General features: G+C 36.8%; 1 protein-coding gene across 2 annotated transcripts in view; it reads left to right on the top strand.

The window, feature by feature from the left end:
* Positions 1-21,507, top strand: part of BMPR1B (bone morphogenetic protein receptor type 1B) — a 179,138-nt gene that overhangs the window by 11,385 nt on the left and 146,246 nt on the right. For both annotated transcript variants that reach the window (XM_030313413.1, XM_030313411.1), the window contains exon 2: positions 7,985-8,079. The gene's annotated coding sequence lies outside the window, so the exon portion shown is untranslated. The remainder of the gene's footprint in view (positions 1-7,984; positions 8,080-21,507) is intronic.

Below are 21,507 nucleotides of genomic sequence, written 5' to 3'. Positions count from 1 at the left end.
AATAAAAAAAAAAACAGATAATTGGAACCCTCACCATTCCTGTTGGGGATATAAAATGGTGTAACCACTTTGGAAAACAATTTGACAGTTCTTTAAAATGTTAGATATAAAATTACCACATTACTTAGAAATTTCACTTCTAGGTATTTATCCAAGGATAATGAAAACATATGTTTATGCGGAAGCTTATGCATGAAAGTTCATAGCATTATTCGTAATAACTCAAAAGTGGAAACAGTGCAAATGTTCACCAGCTGATGAATGGATAAGTAAAATGTGTATCTGTGCAATGAAATATTGTTCTGTGAGGCAGAGAAATGAAATACTGATATCCAGTCACACAGGTACTAATTTTAAACTCATTTTATTAATGAGGATACTAAAGTTGCATAACTTACAATGTAACTTGAGAAAGACGAAAATTCAAGTCAGCTTGACTTCAAAACACTCACTTTTATGCCGTAACGAGTTGTTTGATTGTTTGTGGTGTTAAATCATCACCCTCATCTTTCTTTTCTTAATGGCCAGATTTTTGAAAGAGAGTTTCTATTTCATGTCTCACCTCCCTTGTTTACTTTCTGCCTCCAATGGAGATAGCTCAGCCACTAGTACTCTCTTTTCTTTTTCATGCCTGCTTTGCTGAAATATAATTCATACACCATAAAATTTACCCTTTGAGGATGTACCATTCAGAGATCTTTAGTATCAGAGTACTTTCTGAATGTTGTGTGTAATAGGCTCTTTCAGTCCTTCATATTTGATCTTCCCATGGCAGGTGACATTGTCAGCCACTCCCTCTCTACTACTTCGTCCTCATCACCCTTTTTCTCATTTTCTCATTGTTCTATTTACATTCATCATTGTTTTACAAGCGTCATGGACTTCTCTCCCTTGATCTACCTTTTATTTATTTAAAAAATTTTTTTTGGTAATGTTTTTATTTATTTTTGAGAGACAGAGCATGACTTGGGAAGGGGCAGAGAGAGAGGAAGACACAGAATCAGAAGCAGGCTCCAGGCTCTGGGCTGTCGGCACAGAGCCTGACGCGGGGCTCAAACTCACGAACCTTGAGATCGTGACCTGAGCTAAAGTTGGACGCTTAACTGACTAAGCTGCCCAGGCACCCCTTGACCTGCCTTTTAAATGTTGGTTTGGGGTTACTTACTATTACTGACTTCAGGAGCCACTTATGTTGGTATATGTCTCACAGATTTATGTGTTATTTATTTTTATAATGCCTATTTACTGTGTGTGAGATTCATTTTAGGCACATGAAATCTATGTTATTGAACTTAAATTCTATTGGGAAGAAACAGGCAGTGACAAATAATAAGGAAGTTTGCAGTGTTAAATAGTATGGTGGTAGTAGGCTTCACTGAGAGGGTGCCATTTGAAAAGAGATGTGAAGGAGGTGTTCGCCATGAAGCTGTTTGCAAGAACATACCAGGGTGGGAACAGCAAATAGGAGGACACCAAGGGCAAACTTTTCAGGTACATTTAAGGAATAATAGGGGAACAAGTGGCTGGAGCTGAGAAAACGAGGGGGACTGTAGTCAGTGTTGTCAGATACCGAATGAGAGGCAGATCAAGTAGGGATTTATGGATCATTATAAGAACTTGGACTTTTATTCTGTTTTCAATAGAAGACGAGTATTATATGATTTTTTAAAAAAATTTTTTAATGTTTATTTTTGACAGCGAGAGAGAGACAGGGCATGAGTGGGGGAGGGGCAGAGAGAGAGGGAGACACAGAATCCAAAGCAGGCTCCAGGCTCTGAGCTCTGAGCTGTCAGCACAGAGCCCAACACAGGGCTCGAACCCACATACCACGAGATCATGACCTGAGCCAAAGTCGGATGCTCAACTGACTGGGCCACCCAGGCGCCTCTGATATCTTTAAGTGACTGCTTTGGCTTCTGTGTTGAGAATAGGTTAATGGTGAAAAAAAGTTTCAAGCAGGAAAACATGAATAGAAGGTTACTGAATTGCTGCAATCTTCATCTTTCCTATATTATAGATTAATATATTTAAGTGCTTACTGACTGTATTCACTTGGCTATAACACAGTTCATCATGTTCAAAGACTAAATGCATCTTCTTTTCTTAGCTCCCTGTTCCTTCTGTAACCTCTGCCTTGACAAAGACCCAACTCCCTGAGGGAGGAGCCACCTTTGACTTTTTCAGGACTTGGCTTTTTAATAGCAGAATAAGGTTCATTGCAAAATGGAAGGAACAGAGATTTTTCCATATACCCTCTGCCTCTGTGCATGTATAACTTTGCCCATTATCGAGTCCCCACCAGATTGGTCCTTTGTTAAACTGATGAATCTACATTGACATATCATAATTACCAAAGTCTGTAGTTTATAGTTCGGTCTTGGTGTTGGACTTGAACAACACATGTATAATGACATGTATCCACTAGTATAAAGTCATACAGAGGTTTTTTTCCCCTAAAAATCCTTTGCGCTTCACCTATTCATCCTTCCTCCACCCCACCTCCCCCACGCCCCATGCAGATTTTTCTATCTCCATAGTTTGGCCTTCTCCAGAATGTCATATGGGTGGAAATATGTAGTAATACGCTTTTAAGGTTCCTTTTTGTCTTTACATGGCTTGATAGGTCACTTCTCTTTATCACTGAATAGTGTTCCTTTGTCTGGATATACCACAGTTTATTTACTTGTCTACTGAAGGACATCCTGATTTTTTCCAAGTTTTGGTAATTATAAATCTCCAGAAACATCCTGTGAAGATTTTTGTGTGGACATTTTTAACTCTTGTGGGTGAATACCAATAAGTGGGATTGCTGGGTGTTGTGATAAGAGTATGTTTAGTTTTATAAGAAGCCACCAAACTGTCTGCCAAAGTGGCTTTGCCATTTTGCATTCTCACCAGCAATGAATGAAAGTTCCTTTTGTTCTGCATCCTCATTAGCATTTGGTGTTGTCAGTGTTCCAGATCTTGCAGCATTCTAATAGATGTATAGTGGTATCTGATTGTTGTTTTAATTTGCATCTCCTTGATGACATACAGCGTGGAACATCTTTTTTATGTGTTTTTTTGCAAACTGTGTGTCTTCTTCAGTGAGGTATCTGTTATGGTCTTTGGGCCATTTTAAAAAATGTGTTTATTTTCCTATTGCTGAATTTTGGAGTTTTTGTAAACTTTGGTTAACAATCCTTTATCAGATGTGTGTTGAAAATATTTTCTCCTAGCCTATGGCTTATCTTCCTTTGTCTTGACATTGTCTTCTGTAGAGTTATTAATTTTATTCAATTTTATTTATTAGAAAAATTTTTTTTAGTTTATTTATTTATTTTGAGAGAGACAGAGAGAGCATAATCAGGGGAGGGGCAGAAAGAGAGGGAGAGGGAGAATCCCATGCAGGCTCTGCACCCTCAACACAGAGCCTGATGCGAGGCCCAAACTCATGAAACTATGAGATCATGACCTGGGCCGAAACCAAGAGTCAGATGTTTAACCGACTGAGCCACTCAGGCACCCCAGAGAGTTGTTAATTTTAATGAAATCCAGTTTATGGGTTATTTTTTTCATGGACTGTACTTCTGGTGTTATGTCTAAAAGTCGCTGACATACCCAAAGTAATCTAGATTTTCTCCTATGTTATGTTCTATGAATTTTATAATTTTGCATTAACATTTAGGTCTGAGGTAATTTTTGTGGTGGGTATAAGGCTTTTGTCTTGATTCTTTTTTTTTTTTTTGGCACATGGATGTCCAATTGTTCTAGCGCTATTTGTTGAAATAAGTCATACAGAGAAAGACAGATACCATATGTTTTCACTCTTATGTGGATCCTGAGAAACTTAACAGAAGACCACGGGGGAGGGGAAGGAAAAAAAAAGGTTAGAGAGGGAGGGAGCCAAAACATAAGAGACTCTTAAAAACTGAGAACAAACTGAGGGTTGATGGAGGGTAGGAGGGAGGGAAAAGTGGGTGATGGGCATTGAGGAGGGCACCTGTTGGGATAAGCACTGGGTGTTGTATGGAAATCAATTTGACAATAAATTTCATATTAAAAAAAAAGAAAAGAAAAAAGTGTCTTTGCCACATTGATTGACTTTGTCCCTCTGTCAAAGATCAGTTGACTATATTTGTGTGAGTCTGTTTCTGGGTTTTCTATTTTTTTCCATCGATCTGTTTGTCTGTTCTTTCTCTAACAGTACGTTGTCTTGATTACGGTAGCTTTATAGTAAGTCTTGATAGTGGGTAGTGTCAGCCCTCCAACTTTGTTCTCCTTCAATGTTGGTGTTGACTATTCTGGGTTTTTTGCCTCTCCATATAAACTTTAATATTGGGTTGGCCATATCTACAAAATAATGTCCTGATTGGGGTTGCATTGAATCTGTAAAGTTGGGAAGAATACTTTGTCAGTATTGAGTCTTCTCATCCTTAATTCTTCATGTGTTCCTTACCCACCAAATTGAAGATAAAACCCTTTAAGTTCTTCTTAATAGCACATAACAGTTATTTTAATTTTCTCCATTGACTTCCACTGATTACTTTGTTAATCTCTTCTTTTTGCTACCCTATAGTACTCAATATCTAGCAGTTCCTTGAGAGAAATGCAGCATACAATTCTTTCATTCCTTTCTGACTTTCTGAAGGTCCTGCTTAGTCCGCTTCCTTGCCTGACCTGGGCAGTGTCTACCCAGTTTTCAAGTGACTGATATAAAGGCAGTATGTGGTACTGGAGTCTGGTCAGACAGATTTGGGCTGAATCCCGGATCTGTCTATTAGTTAGATGACTTCAGACCATCCACTTAATAACTTATGTTCTTTATCTTAAAAAAAAGGCAAAAGCATAATCATCTATTAGGGTTGTTTTTAAGTGTTAAAGTTAATATTTCTAAGCCCCCCTACTGATGGTAATTGCTTAATAAATAATAGTACTTTTTCTAGAACACGTGGCTTTCAGGAAGACAAAGGAAGAGATTTAAACTAAAGTCCACAGTTTTTATTAGGGTTTTGTCTTTGTGTTGTACAGTTTTATGGGTTTTGTCAAGTGCATAAGGCCATGAATCTACTGTTACATGTTGTCCGGAATGGTTTCACTGCCCTGAAATCTCCTGTGCTTCATTGACTCATCCTGCACCCACCCCAAACTTCTGGTGACCACTGATCTTTTTATTGTCTCTGTAGTTTTTGCCTTGTCCAGAGTAGTGTCATATGGTTGGAATCACACAGTATATAGCCTTTTCAGACCGGTTTCCTTCACTTAACATTTTAATATATGGTTTTGATGGAGTCATTGTCCAGATTTTCAGCTTGTACATAAACTCTTTATTGATATTGATCTGGCTAAGAGCAGTGGTTTCTTCATAACAGTCTTTCTCTTAAAGTCACACTTTCATCTATCCCAACCCTTACTGTGATGCATTGCCCTGGCATCATAGAAAACTTAACAATTTTAAAATTTCAATTAATGCCTTAAATTTTTCTCACAGAGAAGTATGATAAACAATAAAAGACTTTTAATTATAAAATATATCGCATAAAAATTCTATGTGGTGGTGAATTGAAATAAAAGTAAAAAAAATGAAACAGTAATGTAAAATTTTCAGCTGTTAGAAGATTTTATAAATTTATTATTTAAATGGATAATGGTTTCATTAAATTACTATGGATTTATATTCCATTTAATATACTTATAACTTTTACTTTAAAATGTCCGTATTTCACCAGAGTAGAAATTAAATTCTCTGCATGGACCTATATCAGCACAGATGAAAAATTGTTCATGTTAACTTGCTAATGTGTGAGTAGTTCCATAGTTTAAAAGTCTTTTAAAGGTCTGTAAGCAAAAACAGTTGAAGACTGCTAGCACAACGTATAAAACCCAAGGTTTTAAACCTGGTGTATAAAACTTTTCATTGCTCTTATCCTTCTCATCCTTTTAAAAAAAATTAACCATTTCCTGTTTCACCTTGTGTGCTCCAGCAAGAAAGACTACTTGAAGTTCTGGATCATGTTTTTTCCTGCCTCTTGTCTTTATTGTGTTATTCGTTCTGTCTTTGCTTCACTGCCTCCCACCCCTGCTATAATATGCAGAGACCTTGATTGAGAAATCCCCCATTGAACCCCCCCCCCGTGGAGCTGACTTCCGTCTGCCCGGGAGACGCCAACCAATGCCTCCTGCTCAGCCAAAACTGTTGTTTCTCCTCTCTATACTCTCCTAGCCCCCATCCCTCCATCTATCCGACCACATTCCCCAGCCCAGACTGGAGACTGAAGGCTCTCTGAGGTCCCAGCTGGGCACAGGAAGAATGGTTTTTGAATGCATACATAGTCGGCTTAATAAACAAATAAATACATTTTCAATCTTCACACGGGATGAGGTGCGCATGCTCCAGTACCCCTCACCGCCTCTACTGGTCTTCATCGTCACAAACGCACTGTTTTGTCATTAGCTTGTTTTTCTCTGAACTTGGATTGTAAGGTCCTTGAGAGTAGGAACTGTGTTTTATCTTTGCCTCCCCAACAGCTAGCTATGTACCTCTCCTGAGAATAAGTTAATTTACTGGGCAAATAGTAATTATTGGATGGGACAGAGGTGGATTTCAGTCGTTACAAAGTTAATTCTTGCACATAACTTTTTGCGGGGAGTCAAATTGTAAAAGGTCATTTTTGTTTCATGCTGGTTATTTTTCTGGCTTTATTATTTGCCCTTCCTGGTAAGGTTTTCAGTAAAACTTCACATGAAGATAGGATTTTGAACATAAAAATGAGTTTAACAGTCACTCTTGTAATAGAAGGAGCACAGCTTAGGAGCAGTAAGACAAGGACTCTGGTTTTGGCCCTGTGGCAAACTTGTCATGTGACCATGGATAAGTTAACCAGCGTGGGGGGTCGGTTTTCTCATCTGTAAGATGAGTCAGTGACCAGATTATTTCTAAAATTTTCTTTTCTCTTGATTTACTCAAGAAACAAACTTGCAGTAAAGCAAACATATAATTATTCTAGGCAAGAAGAATAGAAAATACGGACTTTAGTTTCTAATTGTTCATACTGTGGACATTATGTGTGATATAGATCGATAATGCTGACCTCATTCATATCACCTGCAAACTATGTAGTGTCATGGCTTCGATTTTGTCCTTAATCTATAAAAATAAAGTAAAATAATTCAAGTTGTCATGATTGAACATTTAAGGGTAGTTAATATAATACGTTGAGTCATATAATTTTCAGATTATATTTTCGCTTCTTTCACCAGATATATTATTCAGTCTGATTAAAATGATGGTTTCCAGTGCATTTTTATCATTCTGGAAGTGAACTTACCTGTGTTGAAACATTTTTTTTGTGACTAATTACTCCATCACAGCAGCCTTACTCAATGAGAAGCAATATTAAAAACAATTAAAAAATGCTTTCCTGTGTTTTGGTCGTTCATAGTATGTAGTAATTCAGTTTCATAAAGCTTGATTAAATGACATTTAGGTGTAAGTTTTATGAAGGGGTCGAGGTGATGTTGTTTGGCCAAAACAAAGGCAGTATTTCCTTTCTTGTCTTTCACTTCACCCAGCTCTCCCTCCCTGCTTTCTTCACCTGCTTGAGGAAAACTGTTTCTTCAGACAAACCTCATAATTGCCCTTCTGTGCCTGATTTGGGCCTCAGGAAAGGCCCATAGCATCTGTAAAGCTGGCAGCAAAATGGTATTTCCAGGCAGGCACAGGGTTGCCGGGTAGTGAGCCAATCCACAGCTTTGTCTGAGCAGCTGAGAACTTTGCCGGAGTATTACCACGGTGTTCAGTAACACAGACCTGTGCCATGAGCAGCTAGCGTACTGAGCAAGTGTCAGGGTCAATATTTATAGACCACTACGTAGTTGCCTTGCAGAGAGAGAAAGCGAGAGAGAAACACGCACACGGAGGGCAGGGGAAGAAAGACTACAGTGGGTGGGGGGGGGACATTCACTTCCAGTATTTTTTCCTAAAAGGATTCTTTTTAACTGTCAGGTTCAGACTTTTGCTGAATCACAACCCTTCACCGCTGAGCAATGACAAGAGAGGAAACAAAAAGTTAAAGGAGCAAGCCTGCCATAAGTGAGGAGGTAAGTAATTAGCCAGTTCAGTCTCGCTTTGACTCGTAAACTCCCTCTCCCTGTTGGCTGCCCTGCATCAGTAGGCAAAGGGCTGTGTGGTATGCTAAAGCCAGTAAGGAGGGGCTGCCAGCTGCTTAAGAATGTTCTCAGTGGCGGTGCAGTTTTGTGTATGGCCCTTGAGGAGGCTGTGGACGATCAGAATACACGCAAGTACGGGGGTGTTGGGAAAGGTTCTCCACCACTGATCTCATGTCGTGTCCTATCAGCAAGTTTCTGTTTCCTCATTCTGCCAAACTTGAAGTCTTCTGATTGGTAAAGTCCTGTTTGCTTTCGTATCAGCATTAAAACAGGACTGTGAGTGAGTTTATAGTGATGAGTGGTCTAGAGATGGAATAGGGGAAAAACTCACATGAACATGTGCAGAAGTAGATGTGTCAGTGTATCATCGGTGAGTGTGAACGAACAACATGGGTCCTTTCTAAAAGCACGCCCACGTCCATATGACAGTGCACAAAAGTGAATTGAGGACCACCTTTGGGAGTAGAGAGAACAGGGAATGATGAAAAGTTGAGAACAGCCTTCTTAATCCAAGATGCAAAAGACTCCGTGTTTGGCGGGGTTTATCTGTCCAGTCGACTTATTAGTTGGTTCCTTACAAAAAAGTGATTCCCTATTTTTTTTTCAACGTTTATTTATTTTTGGGACAGAGAGAGACAGAGCATGAACGGGGGAGGGGCAGAGAGAGAGGGAGACACAGAATCGAAACAGGCTCCAGGCTCTGAGCCATCAGCCCAGAGCCTGAAGCGGGGCTCGAACTCACGGACCGCGAGATCGTGACCTGGCTGAAGTCGGACGCTTAACCGACTGCGCCACCCAGGCGCCCAGTGATTCCCTATTAAAGTCATTAAATTAACATGTTTTGCTACACACTGGTAGTTTGTTTTCCTTTCAGCATGTTTAGCACCTTGACACGTTTCTCCGTGTGTTCAGAGTGCCGTGGGATGTTCATTTATTTGTCATTGTGTTGTGTATCCCAGATTAACATTAAGGGCAGTGGTGCTCAAGAGGACAGAAATAAATTGTTTTCTATTATTTTCTGATTTAGAACACCCATGCAATTTATAAACTTGTATGTTTTATGTCTACTACACAGGGCATGGAAAACAAATATGTTGCTTCACTGGAAGTATGGCATTAACTAGGGGAAGCTTATCTACTGACCTAGGGAAAGCTTCCCTGTCATTGGTTTTTAAATTATGGGACTATAAGCATTAGCGTGATATTTAAAATTTTTAGGTTAGGTTATAGATGCTGATTATAGCTCCAAAGGGTTTTCTGTGTTACATATTTAAGTTCAAAACAAAGATAAAACTAAATTTTCTTGCAGGGCTGAAACTATAGGCCAAACGAGATAGAAGGACAAACTAATAACTCTGGCACAGATTTCGTGTTAGGGCTAATATTCAGGAACCAGCTAATTTTAACATAGAATAAACCACATCCAGAACAGCAGGTGGAAAAGGTCTAAATGTAAAGTAAATCTCTTTTAAGATGAGGCCAGTCGTTGTGGAATATTACTTTTATTGAATCTCCTATAATTTCCAAAGTAATGCAGAATGTTTCAAAATCAGTTCTCTGAATTCAGAAATATTTTAAGGGTAATCTCATATCTAAATTTAAACTGTATTATAACATTCATTTAATGCTTGTTTTAGCCTCTGAATCAAGCTTTTCCTATGTCCTTTTCAAGTTCTGCCTTGATGGGTTTGATTAATGGGTTTGATTTCGGTTTGGACAACAGTATGTTTATTTTGAAAATGCAACCACTGTTGATCTAGAGTGGGCATTTCTCAATTAAAATTTTCTTTGCTACTGCCTTTGGGCAGTATCTTATGTTCAAGATTATAATTTCAGTTCTTTATTCAATATCTTTTATTTTTTCACTTTATATATTGTGTAAATACATGATATTACTTTCTTACAGTATTTTTTTTACTGGTTTTATTTTAATTCCTTTTAGTATTTTGTTCTGAAGTACCCTGTAGAAACTTTGGGCAGAAAACAAGCCAAATAAAATTAGCACAATAAAAAGAAACCAAAGAAAATCGTCCTTTTAACCAAGAAAGCAAATAGAAAAATTGTGACATTGGTTGACAGTGTCTAAAATGGAATATATTTTGGTTGAAGCCTAATTGAGTACTTTAAGACTTGAAATACCTTCTCAATATTAATTTTGGCTTTCATGTCAATCCTGATACTGGTTATTTATCATATTTGTAAACAACATTTTAAATATAGGCATATTATAAAGAAAGACTGTAAGACCTTTCATATCATGTGTTAACTGTCTGTTGAAGTAAGATTAGTGAATTTATTTGAAAGATTACTATTAACCTCCTTTACTACCAGTCTATCTGCTACATTACCCTTAGAAGGATCAATCTCCCACCCCAGTGAACACTTTACTTCCTACTAAAGCCCTTCCATCCTTGGCTGTCTATTGCTCAATACAGTCTTCTTGGCACAAAGACTCTCTTCTTGATCTACCTGCTACTTTTGTTCTGTCTTGATCTTCTGCTATTCTTTCTGGGTTGTTTTTCGGACTCTCTTGCTCACCCATGAGTCTTCCCCTTCCCTCTGTTTCATGCTCCAGCAATATTGAACATTGTGTATTTCTCAAAACAATCTGTACTATTTTACTCCTTTCTGGAGCTGTTTATGTTGTTTCTATCTTGAAAACCTTCTTCCTGGTCTTTGCCTTTCAGCTCCAGGCACCTTGCTGGTGGTCCACTGTCAGCTTCTTTGGTTTGGCCTCTTATATAGACCTCTGTCACAGAACTTCACAAAGCCTTATAGAACGTTTTGTGCTTCTTTTTTGCACATGAAGTTGTAAGCTACTCATAGCCAAGTTTTAAACTTTATTCTTTCGTGTTCCTCTAAGACATAGCATTCAATAGACACTCAAGAACTTGAACCAAATAAAACCTTTATTGTATTTATTTTAAGCCCACTTTTCTTTATAGACTTCTTATTTTAATGTATTTCACAACTTTGGTGGACAGCATTGAAGAAAAACCCCTCAAGTAAATGATAAATGCTTTTTAAAGAATAACAATGTGTTAAAAGGTTATTTTTTTTCTCTAAGTGCACCATCACAATAATGTGTGTATGTGTGTTTATCCAGCAAGTAGATACCTGTTGGACCCATAGAGTTATATTTGAATAATAAAGTTCAAAATCATATTGGTTAGCACATACAAATTCAGGATATATAGCTCAAAGATACTGTTGAATTTGATGAAATCTGTCAACAAAATCAGCTAATTGCTGCTCTTACATGCATGATAAGTTAAATTATGCCCTAGCAAACTGAAGGCAGTGTTATTCCTTCCAAAAGGCCCAGAGAGAATATTTGGAGAGGTTGGGTCCATCCTCATGGACCCTGGAAAATTACAGAGTGGAATGGCTCCCAGTATGACTGATAAAGGTATACTTCCCTACTTTTATCTTCTGTTGTAGAGATAGTTAGGGATTTAAGGAAATAACAGAAAATAGTGGCTTAAAAAGTTTCAAAACTGAAGGGTGATATTCCATTTCAGACAGAAGAATTTGCTCCTCAAAATAGAAATGTTGAAAGAAAAGGATGTCAATGTTTAAAAAAGCAGTAGAGAAATAGCAGCTGTTTCTTTTACTTTCGATACTCAACAGAAATAGAATTTATTTTGTCTTTGTATTTTACTTCTCCACCATAGATAGAAAACTTACTTTGTGTGTGAAATATTTTGTATTATCGAAACAAATACAGAGTTTTATGCACAATTTAGAGTAATTCACAACTTTTCTTATTTTGATTTTCACTTCTTAGTATACTCAACAGGCAGTTTTAAGTTTTCACTGTGTTGAAATCTCACAAACCTCTTCCACACATCACACGGGACTCTTTTGTTTGTTTAACCTTGAATTGTATCTGTCTCAGGAATGAAAATAAGATTGATATTTTCATAGGAAAGTTTGGAAGCCTTTTAATTTGCTTGAAATGGACCGTAATTCAATGTGGAATTTCTTGTCAGATGTATTTTGCCCACACATGTATAGAGTAGTTAAATCGGTAGAGGAGGTGTCTTGGGACTAATGGTTGTAAGTTATACGTCTCACTGGTATATCAAGTGATCTTCATATTGTAACACTGGAAGGGTGGGATTGTTTTTTATTTTCTTGTTTTGTTTTGTTTTGTTTTTTTGGTCATAGACATAGAAATATATTTAGTGCCCATCAGACAGTGATGAGAGAAACCCAAGCTTGTCTCAGTATTATAAGATTATGGCAAAACAAACCAATAGAAGCAGAAAATACTCCCACCCCTCTAAGAGATTGAACAACTTTGAGGGTGGAGTGAGGCATAACGGATTTTGCCAGTATGTTAAAGTCTTACTGTATTATTATTAGCAGCTTTATTTTCCAATCGGAGTTTTTCTGTAGGTACACATGGCATAGGATCCATAGAGCGTGAGAGCAGAAGAATAGATTAATCATGGAAGCTGAACCTTAAAGTTCTTCTACTTCACCTATTTCATTTTATAGATATGGGCAGTTGTGGTACAAAGAAGTCATGTGATTTGTCAAACATCACCTTTTAAAGTGGCTAGTTAAGATTTTTATTAAAAAGAAAAAAAGGAACGGCACCTGGGTGGCTCAGTCGGTTAAACGTCTGACTCTTGATTTTGGCCCAGGTCATGATCTCACGGTTCATAAGATCAGTTTGTGAGATCGAACGCTGTGTTGGGCTCTGCACTAAGTGTGGAGGCTGCTTGGGATTCTTTCTCTCCCTCTCTCTCTGACCCTCCCCTACTGGCACAGGCATGCTCTCTCTCTCCTCTCTGTCTCTCTCTCTCTCTCTCTCTCTCAAAATAAATAAATAAATAAATATTTTATAAAAAGAAAAAAGAAATGCACACTTATAAGGCCAGTATTTTGTCACTGTGGCCTTCCAATCTGCTTATAATTGCTCTATTTTTATTTGTACATTGCATCTAAAGCCCAAGTTGTCATGTCTCTGTGTTTTGTTTTGTATTGTATTGTGTTAGACTCCTTTGAATTATTGCATAAGTCCTTAAAGTTAAAGCTAGTAACTATTGGTGGGATGTAGTACTTTTCCACTCATAACCATAGCATGTAGGTGTCCTTTCTAGTTTTCCTGATTTTCCCTATTCTCTTTGGTTGTGCCACTAGATTTAAGCTCCATAACTCTTCTCCTTTTCAGTACAACATGGCAGACAATTCTGAGACAAAAGACAGAAACTGCAAAAACAAATTTTTATACTTTGATTGTATCTAAAAGGTTTCTAATAGGGAATATATGGCTATATTTTGTTTTATAACTTTGTTTTTAAGTTGCTTATTCTAATTTAAAGATGGAAAAATCTTGATTAAAACAAAAGAACCAGGTGTGATTTTCCACATTACATTGACTTTTATCTGGGACTCTCTTAGCAATGTAAACCCTATTAAAGGGACGGGCAAATAGGCTGTGTTGTACCTGTCGTCTTGCAGTAAGACTTGCTCCTCTGTTCTGTCCCCTGCACTTGCAGAGAAGTTGGGGCTTTTTGGGTCCTTTCCTTCTTATTCATATTAAGTTCCTGGGAAAAAATCACTAGTATATTTTAAGATGAAAGAGTTTGGGGGCAAATACCTAAAGGCTGTTCCCATCCTCAGCCTGTGGTTTCTCTTTCTACCTCCTTCATGGCAAAATCAATATTATCTCTCTTTTCAAACTCTTGCTTGCTAAGAGATTATAATTTTTAAGTCTTTTCTAAAATGAAAAAGCAATACTTTATATTTTTAATTACTAGTGAACTTGAAGCTGAAGGAATCATTAGTTATTAACATTTTATTCTTTATCATTAACCCATTTATATACTTATTCTTTTTTTCAGAGGCTGTATTTCTCTTACTGGTTTAGAAGAGGGTTTTTTTTGTTTGGTTTTGTTTTTGTTTTTGTTTTTGTTTTTTTTAAATCAAAGGGTCTTGCTCTTTTAAAGTTGTTAGTTGTTACTGTTTTCACAAGCGTTTGATTACCTTTTGATTTTCTTATGTTTTGAAATATATATTCAATCTAATGAGTATTTTTCCATCTCCTTTGAAACTTAGAAAACTCTTTTTTATCTAGAAGTAGGAAAAGTATTTTTCTAGATATTTTGGTTTAATTTGTTTAACTGTTAATACTGTGATTCACGAGGAATTTACTAAACAAGTACTTCAGTATTTTTGTTGACTCGTTATTCCCCTTTACCACTTTTTGTGAAGTCACCTTTATCTTACACTTTTGTGGTTCACATTTAAATCTTTGTATTACCTCTTAATTTATATTGAATAAAAGTTCATGTTTTTTTTTAATTTTTGAGTATAGTTGACACATAGTGTTACATTACATTTCAGATGTATAACGTAAGGATTAAACTTCTCTATGCTTTATGCTGTGCTCATCACAAGTGTAGTTACGATTTGTCACCATTAACACTCTTACAGTATCATTGACTATTGTTCCCTACGCTGTGCCTTTTATCTTTTATTCCTGTGACTTCTTCATTCGATAACTGGGAGCCTGTGTCCTCCACTCCCCTTCACCCATTTTGCCCATCCCTTAAACACTTTCCCTCTGGCAGCCGACAGTTTGTTCTCTGTATCTATAGGTCTGATTCTGCTTTTTGTTTGTTTGTTCATTTTGTTTTTTACATTCCACAGATGAGTAAAATCACATGATTTTGTGTTTCTCAGTCTGATATATCTCAGCATAATACCCTCTAGGTCCATCTATGTTGTTGTAAATGACAAGATTACATCCTTTAAAAAAAATTTTTTTTAATGTTTATTTTTTGAGACACACAGAGACAGAGCGTGAGCAGGGAAGGGGCAGAGAGAGAGGGAGACACAGAATCTGATGCAGCTTCCAGGCTCTGAGCTGTCAGCACAGAGCCTGCCACAGGGCTCAAACCCATAAACCTGAGCTGAAGTCGGATGCTTAACTGACTGAGCCATCCAGGTGCACCTAGATCTCATGGCCGTGTAATATTCATGTGTGTGTGTGTGTGTGTGTGTGTGTGTGTGTGTGTGTAGACATATATTTTCTGTAGACAGACATTTTCCTTAAGCATTCATCTATCAATGAACATGTAGGTTATTTCCATATCTTGGCTATTTTATTTATTTATTTTAAATTTAGATTTTTATTTTTATTTTAGTATAGTTAGCATACAGTGTTATATTAGTTTCAGGTATACAATATAGTGATTCAGCAATTCTATATATTGCTCATTGCTCATCAAGATAAGTGTACTCTTAATCCTCTTCACCTATTTCACTCATTCCCACCTCCCCTGCCCCCCCAATCAACCTTCCCTCTGATAACCATGAGTTTGTTCTTGATAGTTAACAATCTGTTTTTTAGTTTGTCTCTTTTTTTTCTTTGTTTACTTGTTTTGTTTCTTAAATTCCATACATGAGTGAAGTTATACGGTATTTGTCTTTCTCTGATTTATTTTGTTTAGCATTATACTCTCTAGATCTATCCATGTTATCACGAATGGCAAGATTTCATTCTTTTTTATGGCTAATATCCCATCATATGTACATATGTGCATATGTGTGTGTTCATCTGTCTATGGACACTTGTGTTACTTTCATAATTTAGCTATTGTAAATAATGCTGCAGTAAATGTACAGAAGCATGTTATCTTTTCAAATTAGTGTTTTTGTGTTCTTTGGGTAAATATGTAGTATTGGAATTATTGGGTCATTTGATATTTCTAGTTTTAATTTTTTGAGGAACCTCCATACTGTTTTCCACAGTGGCTGCACCAACGTATATTCCCACCAACAGTGCATGAAGGCTCCTTTTGTTAAATGTGATTTAAGCATTAGAAGATGTCAGAATGTTGTCGGATTTAAGTTGCATGCTCCCTGAAATCATTGTAGAAAAGAAGCTTTAAATATATTACTTATATTAAAGTATATCTAATAAGTTATGATTCTATGTGAGGAGAAATTATGCATTAATAATATTTACCATTTACCAAGTGGTTTCTTTGTTTTTTTTTTTTTTTTTTTTTTTAATTTATTTTTGGGACAGAGAGAGACAGAGCATGAACGGGGGAGGGGCAGAGAGAGAGGGAGACACAGAATCGGAAACAGGCTCTAGGCTCTGAGCCATCAGCCCAGAGCCCGACGCGGGGCTCGAACTCACGGACCGCGAGATCGTGACCTGGCTGAAGTCGGACGCTTAACCGACTGCGCCACCCAGGCGCCCCTACCAAGTGGTTTCTTGATATATATCTGGCATTCTACCAAGAATTTTAACTAATATGATTTCATTTAATCCTTTTAACACACCTTTGAATGACACATTCTCATCTCCTTTTCGGGGTAAAGAAACTGAGACCCCAAAGTGTAAAGTAGCTTGATACTCACCTAGCTAATAACTGATAGGGCCACAATCTGACTTTGGTCAGATCTGGCCAAAGTCCACCTTTCAAGAAAGCATTCTCAAATAGAGAAATTATGCTTTTTGCCATATATGGTAATAGATGTGAATCTATAGGGGTCAGATAGCAAGAACCTTCCCAACTTGCATCCATTTTTTGAAAAATGAGCTTAGGAACAGTGATTTTCAAAGTATAGAGATAAGTCAATGAAATCAGTGATATGAGGAGCCTTTTATTATTTGGGATTAGCATTGAGGATACCAAAGTTGTAGGATAGACAGAAATAATCTTATAGTTTTAAATCAGTTTGGAAGCAGCTAAAAAAGTCTTTTAACTTCTTCAAATGTTAGTATTTCTAATGGTTTTATTATTTTATTCCATTGCAACCCAATTTATACTTCAGCTGTCCATCATATGCTGAAGACATAGCACTATTCCCTCCCTCACATACCTGCTCATGACCTTAGCAGGCAAAATGGCAAGGAGCCACCAGTTCAGCAGGAAGCGACTGTTCCATCTGGGTTCCTGTTTCCTTAACTATAAGCTTCATTCAGGGGAGAAATGAGTCTACCTAACTGGCATCCTTTGCTATCATCTCTATTTTAAGTTGCTCAGTTAAGAGACTCACAGTTGTTGCTGTGGTATAAAGCTTTGGTATTTATTTATTTATTTTTTTTATTTTTTTTTTTCAACGTTTATTTATTTTTGGGACAGAGAGAGACACAGCATGAACGGGGGAGGGAGGGGCAGAGAGAGAGGGAGACACAGAATCGGAAACAGGCTCCAGGCTCTGAGCCATCAGCCCAGAGCCCGACGCGGGGCTCGAACTCACGGACCGCGAGATCGTGACCTGGCTGAAGTCGGACGCTTAACCGACTGCGCCACCCAGGCGCCCCTAAAGCTTTGGTATTTAAAGCAGGAAAGGAAATTCTAGATATTTTGGCCTCATTAGAACTTTGTGCTTGTATACTAAATGATTACCTGGATTGATGTAAGAGTATAGCTTACTTTACTATGGATGGACATACCTCATACATATGGTTTGTGTTTATAGATGTTTGTGTATGTCAATCCATACATAAAAGTTTATATAAAGACATCATTTGAAATCTTAATTGTTTATTATACATTTGGCAACCATGAAGTAGTTTGTTTTGTTTTCCTCTTTAACCCAAGGCAAGCAATTTTGCCTAACAATGATATAGGATTTTTTTTTTTTTTTTGCCTTGGATTACTCTGTCCTTTTGTTGATACATTGGTATGTCTGTGGTCAGATATACACTAAACTTCATTGGGATTCTGTTTACAGCCCTGTCTGGGAACAGTTGAAAGTAAATTAATTGTATTATTACTTGGAAAATTATGCATGAGTTAGTATTTGTATTAACGAATAGTGTTAAAAAATTTAAATAGGTCATTCATATTATCCCTCCTTTTTTCAATAATTTTTCTGCCTTTACTATAAAGATGGTTAGAACTGCACATTGTATAGTTGGAACATAATTCCATATATAATTTCATACGTTAATTCCCCAGATAAATATTTGCTCTTTTTGTATGTAAAATTGACTTCACTAGGAGTCTCTCTTTTACATTACTCTCTATGCCAGTTTCAACTTCACCAGTAAATTTGTCATCATTCACAGTGGTAGTTTAGCTTACTAACCTTGAAATTTATTTCTGTGTTTATTGTCAGAGGCTTGTTGGCAAATCGAACTCAACAATAATAGAGAAGGAAAGCATGATGACCTAGGACACACTGTTCTACTGAAATGATCTACGGTTCTTTGAATGTGTCAATTTTTTTTTATTTGTTTTAAACTAGCCAACATACAATGCATATAGCCTTTTGAGTTACTCATTAATACTCTACATGTAATCTTTTAAAATTATTATTGGTGGAAATAGACAATTATTTAGAATGATTTTTTTTTGTACTGTTGTAGTCTAAAGCAGACTAGTACGGCTTCCAAAGCACAATGTGAGCTTAAAATAAGTCTGCTGAAACCGTGTATTCTTAAGTAAGGGAGCTGGTTTTGTGATCATTTTGAAGCTGTCCTTATACTATATGGTCCCTCTAGTATAAAATAAATTTGATATTTATACTAATATGATTTCAGTTTCTTAATAGTCCAAAGTGCATATGATCTGTCCAGAGGTTGAAAATCAATTTTTATAATTTTGGTTACATTTTAATAACCAAATATTTAATAACCAAATATGTTTATATGTTAACATATGGTATATGTTTCTGTTTATTAACTATATATTATCAGTGGCATTAATTAATGCTTTTAGAGACATAGAATATACCATCAAACATTTGTCTACAAACCCTATAAGGCATGTGGAACGCATAGATGGCCAATCGTCCTTTGTGCCTCTATCCCATACTTTCTGAAAGGTTGCTCATTTCTACATGGGGGGCAGTTCAAACAGGCTGACCTGGGATGACCTGGTGGCCAGCACAGAATCATCATACAGCCAGGAGTGAATCATGCAATCAGTCCCTTCTCTGCTTCCCTCCTTGTCCCTCCACCCAACCCTCCACCCTCACCCCTTGTTACCATTTTCCCACTCCTTTTTCTCCCCTCTCCTCTTCCTTTGTTTCCTTGTTATTTTTTATCTTGTTCATAAGTGTCTATTGCATCTTAGCCAGTTAGCCATCTATCTATACCAAGATGTTACTGGTTTTTCTTTAAACTTCAACAGTTTCTTAATCTGTGGTCTTTCATCTGTCACTCAATTATGTCAGAAAACTCCCCTTTTTTGGTGTAATTTCAAGGAAATATTTTCTAGTCTTAACAGCAATATTAAATGCTGGGAAGTAAGAGAAACTTCCATCATAAAATGTCAAAGTGCAGTCAGTATGTTTCACAATTTCTGTAAAGTCATTTATTCTCTCATTTTATAACTAATGGTAACTTGGTCAATATTATACGTTGGATAGTTGTACATATGATAACAGTCTTATTTAACCTTGTTATTAAATCTTATTTAACCATAACTCTGTGAGATGGTTTTTATTATCCTTGTTTTAACGATGAGGAAATGGAAATTGAGAGAAGTTAAATAAGCATGCCTAAGATTACACAGCTTGGAAAGTAGGAGATGTGTGACTGGAACCCAGCTCTTTCTGACTCTGAACATCTTATGATATAGTGTATGACTTTCTTTTAAAATAGGTAATTTCTGGGGCGCCTAGGTGACTTCGTCAATTAAGTGTCTGATTCTTGATTTCAGCTCAGGTCATGATCTCATAGTTTGTGGGATGGAGTCCCACCATCAGGCTCTGCACTGAGCATGGAGTTAGCTTGGGATTCTCTCTCTTCCTCTCTCTCTGCCCCTCCTCTGTGCGCATGCTCTCATTCTCTCTCTGTCAAAATAGGTAACTTCGGTTTTCTACTCCTACAGTTTTCTAGAAGTTGGAGAAGTAGCACAGCAGTGCAAGCTGTTCTCCAATGTGACAGCAGTCCAGACCAGGCAAGGCTCTGTTGATATTTACAAACCAAAAGATTAAATCTTAATTTTAATATATTACTCTCATTTCCTTCACGTCTCTTACTTTCGTAATTCTATCAAAGTTTCTTTCTGCAAAGAGTCAACCAAACAACAAAACAAATACTTAGGAAAATACGTTCTTCCAAATAAATCCATGTTGTGCTCCAAAATGTTTTTGAGGCTGGTTACATCTTCAGCTGTAATCTATACACTCTTTGATTTCAGTTTGACTCTAACAGACTTCCTCATTAGTTATAAATCACATTGGGATGGCATGAAGTTTTAGATCACACTCTTAAAAAAATAGATATTTTCGTATTGTTTGGAGATGAGTTACTTGTAGAGTAACTTCTTACCTTTGTCTTGCCTGCTTGCTTCTCAGGAGCTTTCTTAGAAACTATGTGAGGCAGGAAATGGCACTTAAACAAATACATTTTATTTTTAGTCAAGTTAAGGATTCTGGTTTTTTTTTGTAAAGAAGAAATGGAAGAAATAAAAACTGCGGATCAAACTGACCTTTGGGAATTATCTGTTGATTTTTTCCGTGACTCTCTTAGCCCCATATTTGTAAGATATAATTTAAGGTTATAATAAATTTTAATTCATGTTTGTAAAATGTCTTACATATTAAAAACATTTCCACACCCAGTCTTTCTTTTGACGTTTGCTCCCTCAGATGCTTTGAAGCAAGTATATGCATTTTATGAATGGAGACATTAATAATATGTGAGGGTGATTTGAAGACCCAGACTGAAAAGGCGAGTATTTTGACCTTATCAGAGTAGTTATTAAACTTGATTAACTTATAGCATATGAAAATGTGAAGAAATAAACATAATATTATGTGATAACCCATCCCAGACATCAATGAGGAGCAGGTGCAGGTCATTTAAGGAAAAAAAAAAATTATGAGAGTGTTAATACTGAGAAAATGTTATGAAGTTAATTTAGTTGTTGCCGATATTGAGAAAAGAATTTAATATGATTTTAGTGGCAGAGCACCTGTAGTGAGCTTGTGGTGTTACGTGGGAATCTAGTTGAGAACCACTGAATTATCACACAAAAAAGTTCTCAATCAGTATAGAGTGTAATAGTAATATTTTCCTAAAGGTTTTCATAAGCTGTGTTGGTATGTCAATAAAGGGTTTATAAGGAACACAGACCAGTTTAAATAAACTACTGAATGTTGTCTCACACCGTATGGGGTAAAGTGATGACAGCATGACTATAGAGAGTTATGTAAACTATGAGAAAGTCATAAAAATTTGAGTGGAGTGAATTGATCAAATCGGTTTTATTTTCCCTGGACTCTCTCTGTTTCTTCCATCTCTCATCATCTGTAATGATAGACTGTAGGCTTCAGCTTCTTAATGCCTCCATACATGACACACACCACCAGCCCTCGATCCTCTCTTCCTTTGAGTCTCAGTGAGCCATGAATCCTAGCTGCCAACATAAT

This window comes from Lynx canadensis, chromosome B1 (genome assembly GCF_007474595.2).
Source record: "Lynx canadensis isolate LIC74 chromosome B1, mLynCan4.pri.v2, whole genome shotgun sequence".
Taxonomy (NCBI): Eukaryota; Metazoa; Chordata; class Mammalia; order Carnivora; family Felidae; genus Lynx; species Lynx canadensis.
The sequence above is the reverse complement of the archived record's forward strand: the minus strand, read 5'-3'. Positions and strand labels throughout refer to the sequence as shown.